The sequence below is a fragment of the Saccostrea echinata genome, unplaced genomic scaffold, assembly GCF_033153115.1.
Source record: "Saccostrea echinata isolate AGI-Se365-2 ecotype Australia unplaced genomic scaffold, CSIRO_AGI_Sech_v1 ptg000004l, whole genome shotgun sequence".
NCBI classification, from domain to species: Eukaryota; Metazoa; Mollusca; class Bivalvia; order Ostreida; family Ostreidae; genus Saccostrea; species Saccostrea echinata.
Genome location: NW_026889753.1, coordinates 1694545 through 1706540, shown reverse-complemented (window position 1 = coordinate 1706540; position 11996 = coordinate 1694545). Strand labels below are relative to the sequence as shown.

The 11996-nt window shown below is 30.9% G+C and overlaps 1 protein-coding gene across 2 annotated transcripts in view; it reads left to right on the top strand.

Moving 5' to 3' along the window:
* The window catches only part of LOC133178969 (prostaglandin G/H synthase 2-like), a 30325-nt gene that overhangs the window by 9573 nt on the left and 8756 nt on the right, over window positions 1-11996 (top strand). Inside the window, exon 1 of one of the 2 annotated variants that reach the window (XM_061313628.1) lies at window positions 7868-8100. The exons of the other annotated variant lie outside the window; for it this stretch is intronic. The gene's annotated coding sequence lies outside the window, so the exon portion shown is untranslated. Of the gene's footprint in view, window positions 1-7867; window positions 8101-11996 lie in introns of those variants that run through there. 2 annotated transcript variants of the gene reach the window in all.

Below are 11996 nucleotides of genomic sequence, written 5' to 3'. Positions count from 1 at the left end.
GCTGAATTTCCAGCTTAAATACATAATTATGTTAAATAAAACTAAAACTTACTATTATTAGAATAAGTAGAATAAAATGATGATCAGATGGTAAATATGATCCACCAAATAAGAAATAAAAATCATGCCTGTGTCAATTACAGCCTAGTTAAACTGATGAATAAGGAAAGCATTCGATGAATGCCCCCCATCTTTTTATAAACAGGAAGGAGCACTTTCAGTGTCTATAGTATCCAATCTATATAAAGCACGAGAGATGTCAAGTAAATCATGTCATCATAAAATTCACAAATTTTACTGAATGGATCAGTTTTTTTAAAGACATAAAAACTGCATTACTATTAAGCACATGGATGCATGCACAGTTAATTTTCCATGATGTGCATGAATCCTTCAGGGAAAGGATGTTAAAACATACCGTATATAAATTTAAAGATGACTGGACTGCTTTTCAGCACATGAATCTGATAAGATAAATAAATTATCTTTCAGGGTTGGGTGGAGAATTGAAATTCAAATGACACAGTCATCATTAAGAATTGATGGGTTGAATGATAGATATTCCAAAAGCATTCAGAGTATTTAATAAGGAAAAACCTGAACAAACTTGAATGTTTCATTTGGTCCAATGGATTCTTTAAAATATATATGGACTGAAAGTCATGCAATATGCCATTTTTATGGTGAAAGAAAATAGTCCAAGGATTGGTATAAGGAACTTTTTCTGTTTTAATGCAAATTGATTTCACTCGTGACGTTCACAGATGCTTGATTTAAAAGTTAGTTGACTCTGTCCAATCAATAAACATATGCTATAACAGTAAGTTTTAAAAATAAATCTTTAAAGAAATCTTAATACCCAGAACTCTGAAGAATTTCTGGAGAGGAAACAACTAAGGAGAGTAAATAAGAATCTTCAATATGTCTGTTTAAATCAGGTGGGAGATTGATCAGGACCAGTTTTTTTTACCTGAAGCAAGAGTACAACTTCAGTGAAGGAGGAGTCTGAAGGAGTCTAACTTGACTTCCCCAAAAGTCTATCCTATTTACCAGATAATCTTGGGCAGTCACTGAGCCTTATTTAGTATTAACCCTTCCATCTCAATCAAGCATAAAGAGCACAACTTCAGTGAAGAAGGAGTCCCAACTTGACTTCCCCAAAAGTCAGTCTTAGATGTATTTATATGAGATTAATGTTGGGCAGTCACAACCTCATTTGTATTAAACCTTCTATTTCATGAGCATTTTAGCCTGAAGTGGACAAATAAAAGCTGAATTAACAGAGTTCATCAATCTGCCCTTCTCCTGTTGAGATGAATATCATATTTAGATCACTGAGGAAATATGGTTATAAAAGATTGAATGGCCACAATCAGGTATACTCCATACCCTCTGGACAATATTTATATACAGGGCCCACATTTATATACATTATTAATTTTACTTTACAATATGGGGTGGTCAGTGTTAACATTACGCTTTATTGGAATATTTAACCTCCACTTCTGAGGATTCAAGGGTATCCCAGAAAGGACTCTCAACCACAAGTAAATATACTTATCTTATTTATTTAAAGTATAAATGATACTACTGGTAACATATATTAAAGAACATTTTTATTGCAGATTAAATAACATAAAAACATTTTTGTAACAAATTTATGATTTTCTAGATAAAAAATCATAAGCTGCTCTGTACACTAAAATGGTTCTTTGAAGAAATAATTCTTTACTCGTTGGTGATTGTTTAAAATCCTTGACTTAGGGATACAAAATTCATTAAAAGAATTCAAAAGTACACCTGAAAAGCTTTCAAAGATGTCCAGTCAATTCTTACCTCAACTATTGGTCAGGCGATATATACTTATTCAAAGAAAAATTTAAATGTTTCTTTCAAACATATGCTTACAATGACTATTTATTTAGTTTTTAATCTACAGTAACAATAGCAGCTAGGTTATAACGTGTTTTGGATAATCCAATTGACTATTAGTCCACACCTGGATTCTGGCGATCTCTAATTCAATTACAAAACTGATTTGCAAAAACCCAACTCTCCAGGTACTTGAACACAAATTTCTACCATTAAACCGATGTAAGGTAGGAATTTACATCTACTTTATATTCTTATAGTCATTCAGATATGATCTCAATATTTCAATGTGCAAAAGATCTGTATCTTTTTATAGCTACAATAATCATTTAACAGAGATTAAATATTTAAATATTAATCTAATTTGCATCGTATTTTATCTAGTATAAATGGAATTGGGTGCATGTATACCAGTAACTTTAAGTAACCTGCTTAAGCCCATGCATCTAGACAAATTATTCATTTTAATTTAAAATTAATTAAAAATGCTTTGCTTTTTTATGCATTCACCTTTCTTGCAACATCATTAATTAATACTAAAGATCCATGTAAATAATATATTGATTTTGAATGAACTGGAAATATTTTGCACTTAAAGGAATGATTATATTGACAACTTTTTGGAAATTTAATGGGAAAAAATTTAAATTCACATTTCTCTATAAATAAAAAAGTTTTCAAAGTATACCCTACACATTTACCAATGTAACACATGTTAATAATTTCACTATAATTATTAGGTTTTAAGAACATTAAATTCCAATACAGGAATGACAACTCATTAGCAATACTGTCTGCAGTAAACTGATGAAGAGTTATTACCCTTTAATATTTCAAACTAATGAAAAAAAAAAAATGATGGTGCAGGGTAAAAAAAAAATTGTGATTACATACGAATTCCTAGACAAAAACCAACCTTCAGCAATAACAGATATGAAACAAGACCTAGCAGGAGTCTACAATTATTTCCAATGTCTCTACAATTAATTCCAATGTCTATTTCTTCTAATATCTGGTCAATCTCCAGCAATACAAACCGACAAGTCTTAATGAAAGGAGGCAACAAAAAGAAGAATTTTAATTACTGCTGCAATATTCTTGGGAAGAGTAGATAAGAATGCTGATATTTTGTTTTCAAGATTAAATGCTAAACTTCCCTCAGGGTCATTTACCCAAATACAGAAGACACTTAATCATTTCTCGCTTTTCTCCTACAGATTTTTTCTTGTTTTTTGGGTTTTTTTTCGTTTGTTTGTTTGGTTGGTTGGTTGTTTTTTACTGGCTTTATATCTGAAGATACAACAATCTGTTTGTATATACAAAAAAAAAAAAAACAAAACAAAACACAATAGCAATAATACATAAATTGGCTTAGCTGTCAACTTTGGGTATATTCTATAGAATTAAAATCTCATTGAGCTTAATTAACACACCCTTGTTACAACTAAACCCTCAAAGGCATTTTAGAATGTAACTGTAAAGTGGATTGTTATATAAGGAATCTTTAATTGTGATGGATTTCAAAAGTACCTATTTATCAATGAGAATTACAATTGAATGTTTTAAAAAATGTGCTCAATAAACATTTTTAAGTTTCTTTGTACCTGGATAAAAAACCTGCATTCATTAAACCCCGAGGAAGCCTCCAGCTACCACCATACTGATCCTCTTTCCTTCTGATATCAAAATAAAGGGTACATGAGCTAGGATTTGAAATTCCAGGTAAGCTTGTACAAGAAAATTAATTCTTTTAAACTAAATAAATGTAATAAAATCAAGTTTAAATTTTTCTTGGTTGCATTCAAATCATCACGTATGCAACCTTGAAAACTGATTTTTTTTTTAGGGCTTATCGAATGTTTCCTTTATTTCGTAACACTGAATTTCACCTATGTTGGGTTTTTAAGAAAGAAAGAAAATCGGGGTGCAATAAATTATAAAGAAAGATTTTTATTTAAACAATAGGCCCCAGAGCCTCGAAGGTCATCTGAATATCATGGTGTTTTTTTTTTCCAAGATGTCCAGCTTTGTCTCCTCTGGGATGAAATGCTTATCTCAGGTGACACGAATTTTTACATTTGGTGAGAACACTGTGTCCTTTGTCATTCTGCATGAAGCTTTTCTCCTAATGCTCAGCAGTAAATATATTTTTAAAGATATAATGAATTTTAGATAATTAAGATATGATCAACTTAGACCTACCCTGGGATCTGAGACCTGGGGTCAAAAATTCTATAACTGGGGTGTTAAAGGCTTAATTACCACTTATTGTCACCATGCATACTGTTTGCTTGTGAAAGGAATAAGGAAGATTTTATAATAAATTTTCAATATACAACTTTTTAATATAGCCCCACATTGAAGCTAGAATTGAGGGGACATGAATTGGGTCTATAGTGGCTAACTGCTCATTATTATCAAGTAAGCAGTTTTATGTTATGTGTCAATGAGTAGTAGATTTTCAAATATGTATGCATGTTCACTATACGGCCAATTTAGTGCTAGCCTGGTGCCAAAACCATCTGTCCAGGACTTACCAATTTCACTATTTTGATAGAGGACTACCTTCTTATGACTGAATTTGGTGACCTATTAATGAATTCGATCTAAGATTTACCCTTTACTTCATCAAAAAGTACCCTCTTTCATGAATAAAAAAAAAAAACCAATGGGATTGAAATATCACTTTAATATGCCATATTCTAATAATCTAATAAGAGCTAATAGGACCTACCCTTTTCTATCATTTAAATGCAGCATCATTCTCTTTTTTTCTCAAGAAGTCAATTTTAACATTGACAACATATCAGTTGACACAAAGAATGTCACCCATGACCAATTCAAGAAACCAAACATCATGCAACAGATGCTTTAATATATTTAATATATTTCTCATGTTTCCTCAGGGATTGTTCACAGCTAGACTGTTTTCCATACTGGGTGTAGCTAGCGTACATGCCACAGCTAGACTGTTTTCCGTACTGGGTGTAGCTAGCGTACGTCAGACACCCCTATTATTAACCTCCCTTTGAATCATCTAACAATTATAACCTCCTAAGAATGTGAAATAATCTGTCAAATACCAATCATAACCTAAGAGGGGAAGTGACAAATGAAGATAAGAAATACACAACAAATAGATTTGAAGATTTCCCATTTTTAAACATTATGCATTCAACAAACAACAATAATCTCCTTTTACAAACAAAAAAGTTGACTAAGTATCTCCAAATTAACAATAAAGCTACTTCTGTAGAGTGTTAAATGACAGAACTGTACATAATTCCGAGTATAACCACCTATACATGTTATTTTGTTCTGATTACACAAATCAGGAACAGTACTGACGACAACAATGCAACACTATATTCCGGCTGATCAGTCAAATTTGCATGATTGTTACTAAAAGAGGAAATTTTACAAATGTTAATAGCATTGACACAATTATTTTTGGACAAACCAGGAACTCTACATGCTTGAAAACTGCAACTCTTTTTGATTGTTATGCAAATTAACTAATCGACCAAGTCTGGCTGTCTGTAAGAGGAAGAAATTTAGGTTAATTCACACCAAGTCTAACAGATTAAATTCTTCACATATAACAAGAATTACACTTTAATTTTTGGATAAACATATCAAAATTGTATCTATAGCAAGCATACCTTGGTTACTAACACAAGTTGGCAACATAATAACTTCATTTTACAGTACCCTTATCAGGGCATTCCCTGACCACAGTCAATACATGGTTCCTATATTATCAAAATGGGCCAGTAATTAAGTCAGTAAAGTTGTGATGTACACTGGACTACAGACGAGTGTCTCTATACTTTAGCTTAATTGTGGGCCACTATATGATAAAATGTGTTGACTAAGTCAAGAACCATTAGGTCAAGGGGATGGACAGTCCGACCCACTCAAAAGCTTAATAATAGGAAGTCCAGTGTTTGCTTATGCAATAAATACTCAAAATCTGAGATAATATATAAAGAATTAAAAGACATTCTTGTAGTATTTTGGTAGTGCACAAGGACTAATCTCTTAAGAACAGTTGAAATTCTTCATTCATAATTCATCAGAATGAATGTACCACTTTCCTGTTGGTGAACAGTGAGTTTCTGATATCTTAAAAATTACAATATCCTGCATGAAATTTGATTTTTTTTTTAATTCTAAGTTTCAATTTTTAGGTACCGTTGTGTTTTTTTTATTCAGGGTATAAAGTTCTCTTTTCCAAATGTATACATGCAGTCATACAAAACCTTGATTTTTCTTAATCTGTAGTTTTATAAAATCTGCATTCTATTTCCATCACATTCAACTCAGTGTCATCTCTCTCCATCTCTTTTTACAATAATGACTTATGTGGAAGATTAAAACAAATTCCTGTCTTCTTTTCAGTATGCTCTCATTTACAAATTTAAGCTTAGAAATACAAGCAAAAAATGGATTGAAATACAATGTACGAGAACAAAGGGGAAATAACTTAGGTTTGAGGGCTTACTTGCATAGCATTTTTCAAGGTCTGCAAGTATTTCACAATTAAAACCAAGGAATAAAGGAGTCTGATGTAATACAGCTCAATCAACCATTTTCCACAACTGTTTTCATCTAAAAAATAAAGTAAGGAAAAACAAATTAATCCAGGAAATTTGTGTCCTCTGCTTAAGCTAAAAAGAAGAGCAAGGAAGACCTGAAAATGCAGATGGAGAAAGAAAAAAAGATTGACCTTGACCTTTTTTGGTCTTAAAGCCAAGAGGGGTCTTTCTTGGGTTAAAGAAATTTATTACCTTAAATTTCATGGCAAAAACTTACAGAAAACTGAATTTATCATCTGAAAATACATGTAATAATTGTATGAATTTCTGACCGTGGCCTTTGACCTTTTGAGCTCAAAATGAAATTATAAGGTGTTTTCTTTAACTTTAATTGACAGGAAATCATTTTTATAAGACATGAATTTTTACCTTGACCATTTGACCTCAAAATCAATAGAGGTCTTTTTTTAAGTCATTGGGAGTAATGATATAAAATGTGATTGAAAATTAAAGCTCAAAGAAAACAAGCTATTGATAATATCAGTAATCTCAGAGCTGGTCTTTAAGTCACAAATAGCTATGATATAAAATTTCATTGAAAAGGTTCAAAGAGAACTGAAGTTATCATCTAAAAATCTTTTTTTTTTTACTATGAATGAATTTTTGACCTTGACCTTTGACCTCAAAATTTATAGAGGTCAACTTAATGTCACTGGGAGCTCTAATATAAACGTTCATTGTAAAAGTTCCAAAGGAACTAAAGTTATCATCTGGAAACCATTTCTTGCTATATATGAATTTCTGACTTGAACTTTCAACATTTTTACCTCAAAGTTAATAGGGGTCTTCTCTAGGCCATAGGGTGTTGAGATATAAAATATCATTGAAAAAAATCAAAAGATTGTTGAAATATTTTCCTGCAATAAAAGTCTCATAGACAGACAGAATGACAGACAGCTAGAAAGTGCCTAAAGAATTTTTTTATGTAATACAACTACTATTCTATAATACTATTTTCATCTATAAATAAAGCAGTACTAGTACCAAAAAAATGCCATTCAATGCATGCAAATCATGTTTCCTTATTTTCTGAGGTTTATTGTAAAATGAAGTAATGACATGTTTGGCATCACCACAGTAGGTAAATTTTTGTCATCTTCTACTAAATTAATGGTTCATGTTAACTCATGCATCTTTTCCATGCATGCATGAGCAAAATACAGTATAAACCATATTCTTCTATAATCACCATTCAGCAAAAAAAAAAAAAAAAAAAAAATTCTAAAGAATGTTTTAGTAAATAACAAAAGACCTATTTAACACAAGCATGAACTCCACTCATAAGCAGATTTTGGCATTCAAAGTCCTTCATAGCAGAGAGGAACACCTGTAGAAGATATTGTGCTGACACGAACTGCAGAAAGGCTCTCTCAGGTAAAAATGACAATTGGAAGTTCATCTACGTTCTAGTTGATCGGTGTAGCACTGATTTTAATCGTGATAGGGAGAGGTTCCTAATGTTGACGATTTTGGAGTAAACTTTGTGTTACTTGAAACATTTTGTGTGGGATGAATCAAAAACTAGTTCCGTTTATTGGAGAATATAAAGCATTCTCATGACGGGACAATTTTGTGCAATATTTTGACTGGAGAGTAATCGGAAGTTTTTAAAAGTGCCATCATTGCATAGGTAAGAAATGCACTCAGGTGAATCAGACAATATCTGTAATAAAATTACAGTAAACTTAATGGAAATGTAGAAACTTGGTTTATATACTTACATGCATCCTGACTCAGATAAGATAAAAATCATTTAATAATTATGTAAAAATTCAGTGCCATGAGAAAGGGTTACAGGCTATAAAGTTTCTCTCTGTGTGTTTCTGAGAGTGGGAAAAGGGTTTATTTACACAATGACATGCTTAATTTGGTAACATTAAAGAAACAATATCATGGATTAAATACATTAAACTGTATATCAAATCTTAAAGAAGTCCTACAAAACTTTTCTATATAACCTGGTTTAAGTAGCATTTCAATCATCACTTTTGATTTGACACAAAATAACATTAAATCCCCACCCCACCCCCCACCCCCGAGTCTGAGCGCTCCATGACTGTGGCAAAACTCTAAGGTATTGAGCTTGGAACCTAATTGGAATCTTAAGTCAGGTGCCCTCCACACTGAACTATCTAGGCTGATGGTGAGATGGTATTTTAAAAAAATGTCACGCCACTTTCTTTGCAGTGCTAGAACCTATTTTTTGAATTCTTAATTGTCTCCCTTTAGAAAGATTTGAACTCTTATCACCAAAAATGCTTTGTGGCAAGTTTAGTTCAGTGGTTTTGGAGAAGTTGAAGATGTGAAAAGTTTATAGACAATGCATACAAAAACTGAAGCAATAGCTTACCTGACTTAGGTGTCCCTATAAAATAAAACACAAATTTTAAGTAGCAAATTCTTTATTGAAATATGTAAATCTTGAATTACAATATTGGTACTGACTCAACTGCATCCCATAAAAAAATAAATAATAAAAATGGATTTCTACTTTAGCACTTAAATTTTTCAAGAATATGCAATTTTTTGCAGGGCATTTTTAAACTTTTCCCCCAAAAAGATGAAAATTAGATTACTGTAATTATAAACCAGTGTAAATAGAATTTGAATAAACACTACAAATATGCAAAATTTTCAGAACTAACCAATCATGTTAAAAGCCATTAAATATACCTTTGTATTGATTGCCCTGATTATGTAATATGCAGAGATTTCAAGATAAATTGCGATTTTTTTTTTACGAACCCAATGCATAAAGTTTATAATAAAGAGAATTTACATATCTGCATGATAAATCAAGGACCTACATTATGTAACCTGCACGATTTAGGGCAATTCTAAATGATAAGAAACATTTTCCTTCAGAGACTTCATCCCTAATATCAATTTTTTTACCCTTTTTATTTTATTGAAAACTTGTTGTCATCATTTTATCTTCATACTGGAGATGGTATTTTATGAATTTAAATTAGCATAATTCATGAGGATGCTTAGACACTATATCATATATCACACACAAATCTTCAGCGATGTATTCAAAAAATATCTTTAAAAAAAAACAGAAATGGAAATTAACCTTGTGGTATATACCATCTCACATTAAAGTGAAAATATAGAACAAATTTCTGACATTTTTTTTATAGTGAAATAGGAATTATGTGCAATTAACCTCATAGCTAGGTTACAGCTATCGGTTACTGGCAATGTGCTGGGTTCTGGGTTCAAGTCCTAAATGGTCCAAGAATCTACACATTAAAAATTATGATTTCAGTTCAATCACGTAAAATATTTGGCTATGTGAGAAATTTTATCCAAACATCCAACAACTATAACTTCTACAGTTTATACTTCATTCTTCTTTGCAACTGAATACATGTTTACTAAACTGAAAATAATTCACAACACTGAAAGAAGCATCTGCATGCAACATCCCCCCCCCCCCCCCCAAATAAGAATTTCCTTAACTTTAAATATAATCACACTAAACAATTTTAAAGGTACATATTATATAGAATTTCATCAAGCAAGGATTGTGAAAGTGATTAACATGTTGTAATCTTAATGAATGACCTACGATAAGGCTTTTCAATTTATAAACAAACAAATCTAGTAGTATGTAAGTTATAATACGCTAAACAATCAGTAAATTATACTTATATGGGTGCACGAATATAAAAAAATTACTCATGGAAGAAGCCCTAGCTTCCTCTATTTATGTTAACATTTTGTGTAGTGACAGTCCATTAAAGAGTAGCGCATTACAATGTGTGATTTAATCATTTTAAAGATATCTGCTCCTCAGTCAGGAATGATAACTCTTAAAATTATTATTTAATTTAAAAAGTCTCAAAATGAAGCTTGAAATTGAAATCTTTTTGTGCAACAATTTTCATTTCATGCATCTCAATATGATTCAAGGTTTTTTGAAGTCTTCAAAATGGTATTGTAAAAAATTGACATTTGTACCTCAAGAAAGTACAAAAATAAACACATTTTTAAAGAAATAGAATTTCTTTCAATCTAGCCTTAGATATCAAATGTTTATTAGCATGATATGAAATTAAAAGTGATCTGTGATGCCTTGCAATGATAGCACAAGCTTTTAACACTATTACTAGTACATATGTATATAACAATTAACTTAATAAACAGAAGAACAAAAGTACTGTATATAAAGCATGTATAAAAAACATGCAATTTTCTGCAAATGCCTCGATACCTATATAGTTTTTTATCCTAAAGTATACTTGTTAAACAATTTTCAATTAGAAAATGCATAGTGGGTACTTTTATTTGCATTTTCTGAAAATATATGCAAGATTTGATAAGTTTCCCTATAAAATATTAAAATAATTATAAACTTTGAAGGAATATCATGGGTAAAAACAATTTTCAGCAAATGCCTGGATACCTATATAGTTTTTTATCCTAAAATATACTTGTTAAACAATTTTCAATTAGAAAATGCATAGTGGATGCTTTTATTTGCATTTTTGGAAAATACGCGAGATTTGATAATTTTCCCTATAAAATATTAAAATAATTATAAACTTTGAAGGAATATCATGGGTAAAAACACATTACTTTGAGAATACAGAGACATTTTTGTAAGCATTTTCATTTACTCGACTCCTGATTTTCCAAACCTGAGGATCAGACTACCTTAATCAGACTGTTTTGGCTGCCTATAGTAGTAGACCATCAATACAGCTTAAAGGGTTGAAAAATATCAACTTAATTCATAAACAAGCTTAAACTAATCTCTAAACATAAAAAAGAAAAATATAATATCATTAACCTTTATAGAAATGACTAACTTCTTGTGAAATCATGCGATGATTCTCTTTGTAAGGGTAAACACAAATGGCTTTTTCATGACTTTGTAACAAAAAATAATTAAATCAGATACGTATCATGCTTCACCGACTCAAAATGAAGAAAATCAGAAAGGACACACATGAATAAAAGTCCTGCTTCTTAAACCTCATCTTACAATACTGGACACAATTGCCCTCAGCAGACATCAGAAATTAAAATCTTCACACTGTTCATTTATCCTCTACATGGAAACTTCTAAACTTATAATAATGAAGGAATATCTTACATGATTTGAAACAGGTATGTCTGACAGTCTGAATATTTTACAGAGAATTCAGAAATCAAGCAATACCTCAGGTACAATCAACATTTGAGAACTTTTATTTTAAACTTTGATGGTATCAGATATCAAAAAGGTAGTAAGTACATTTATTATTCCTTTTTGTTAAGTTTTATGTACATAAATATATGAATGAGAAAAAAAAAATTAAAGTGGAATTTTTGCATGATATTTTTAAAAGGCCTTCATTCCCTTATCTTGCAAGTTTTTAGTACCAGTAAATGCATTATCAAGTATACAAAATAAACAATCCAATGTCCCCTCACTAACTCCTAACTTTGACTGAAGGTATTGTTCAAAAAATTTTTGTTTTTGACGCCACTCTCCTATATAACAGCCAAATTGAAACTATCAAGAAAAGGAATAAC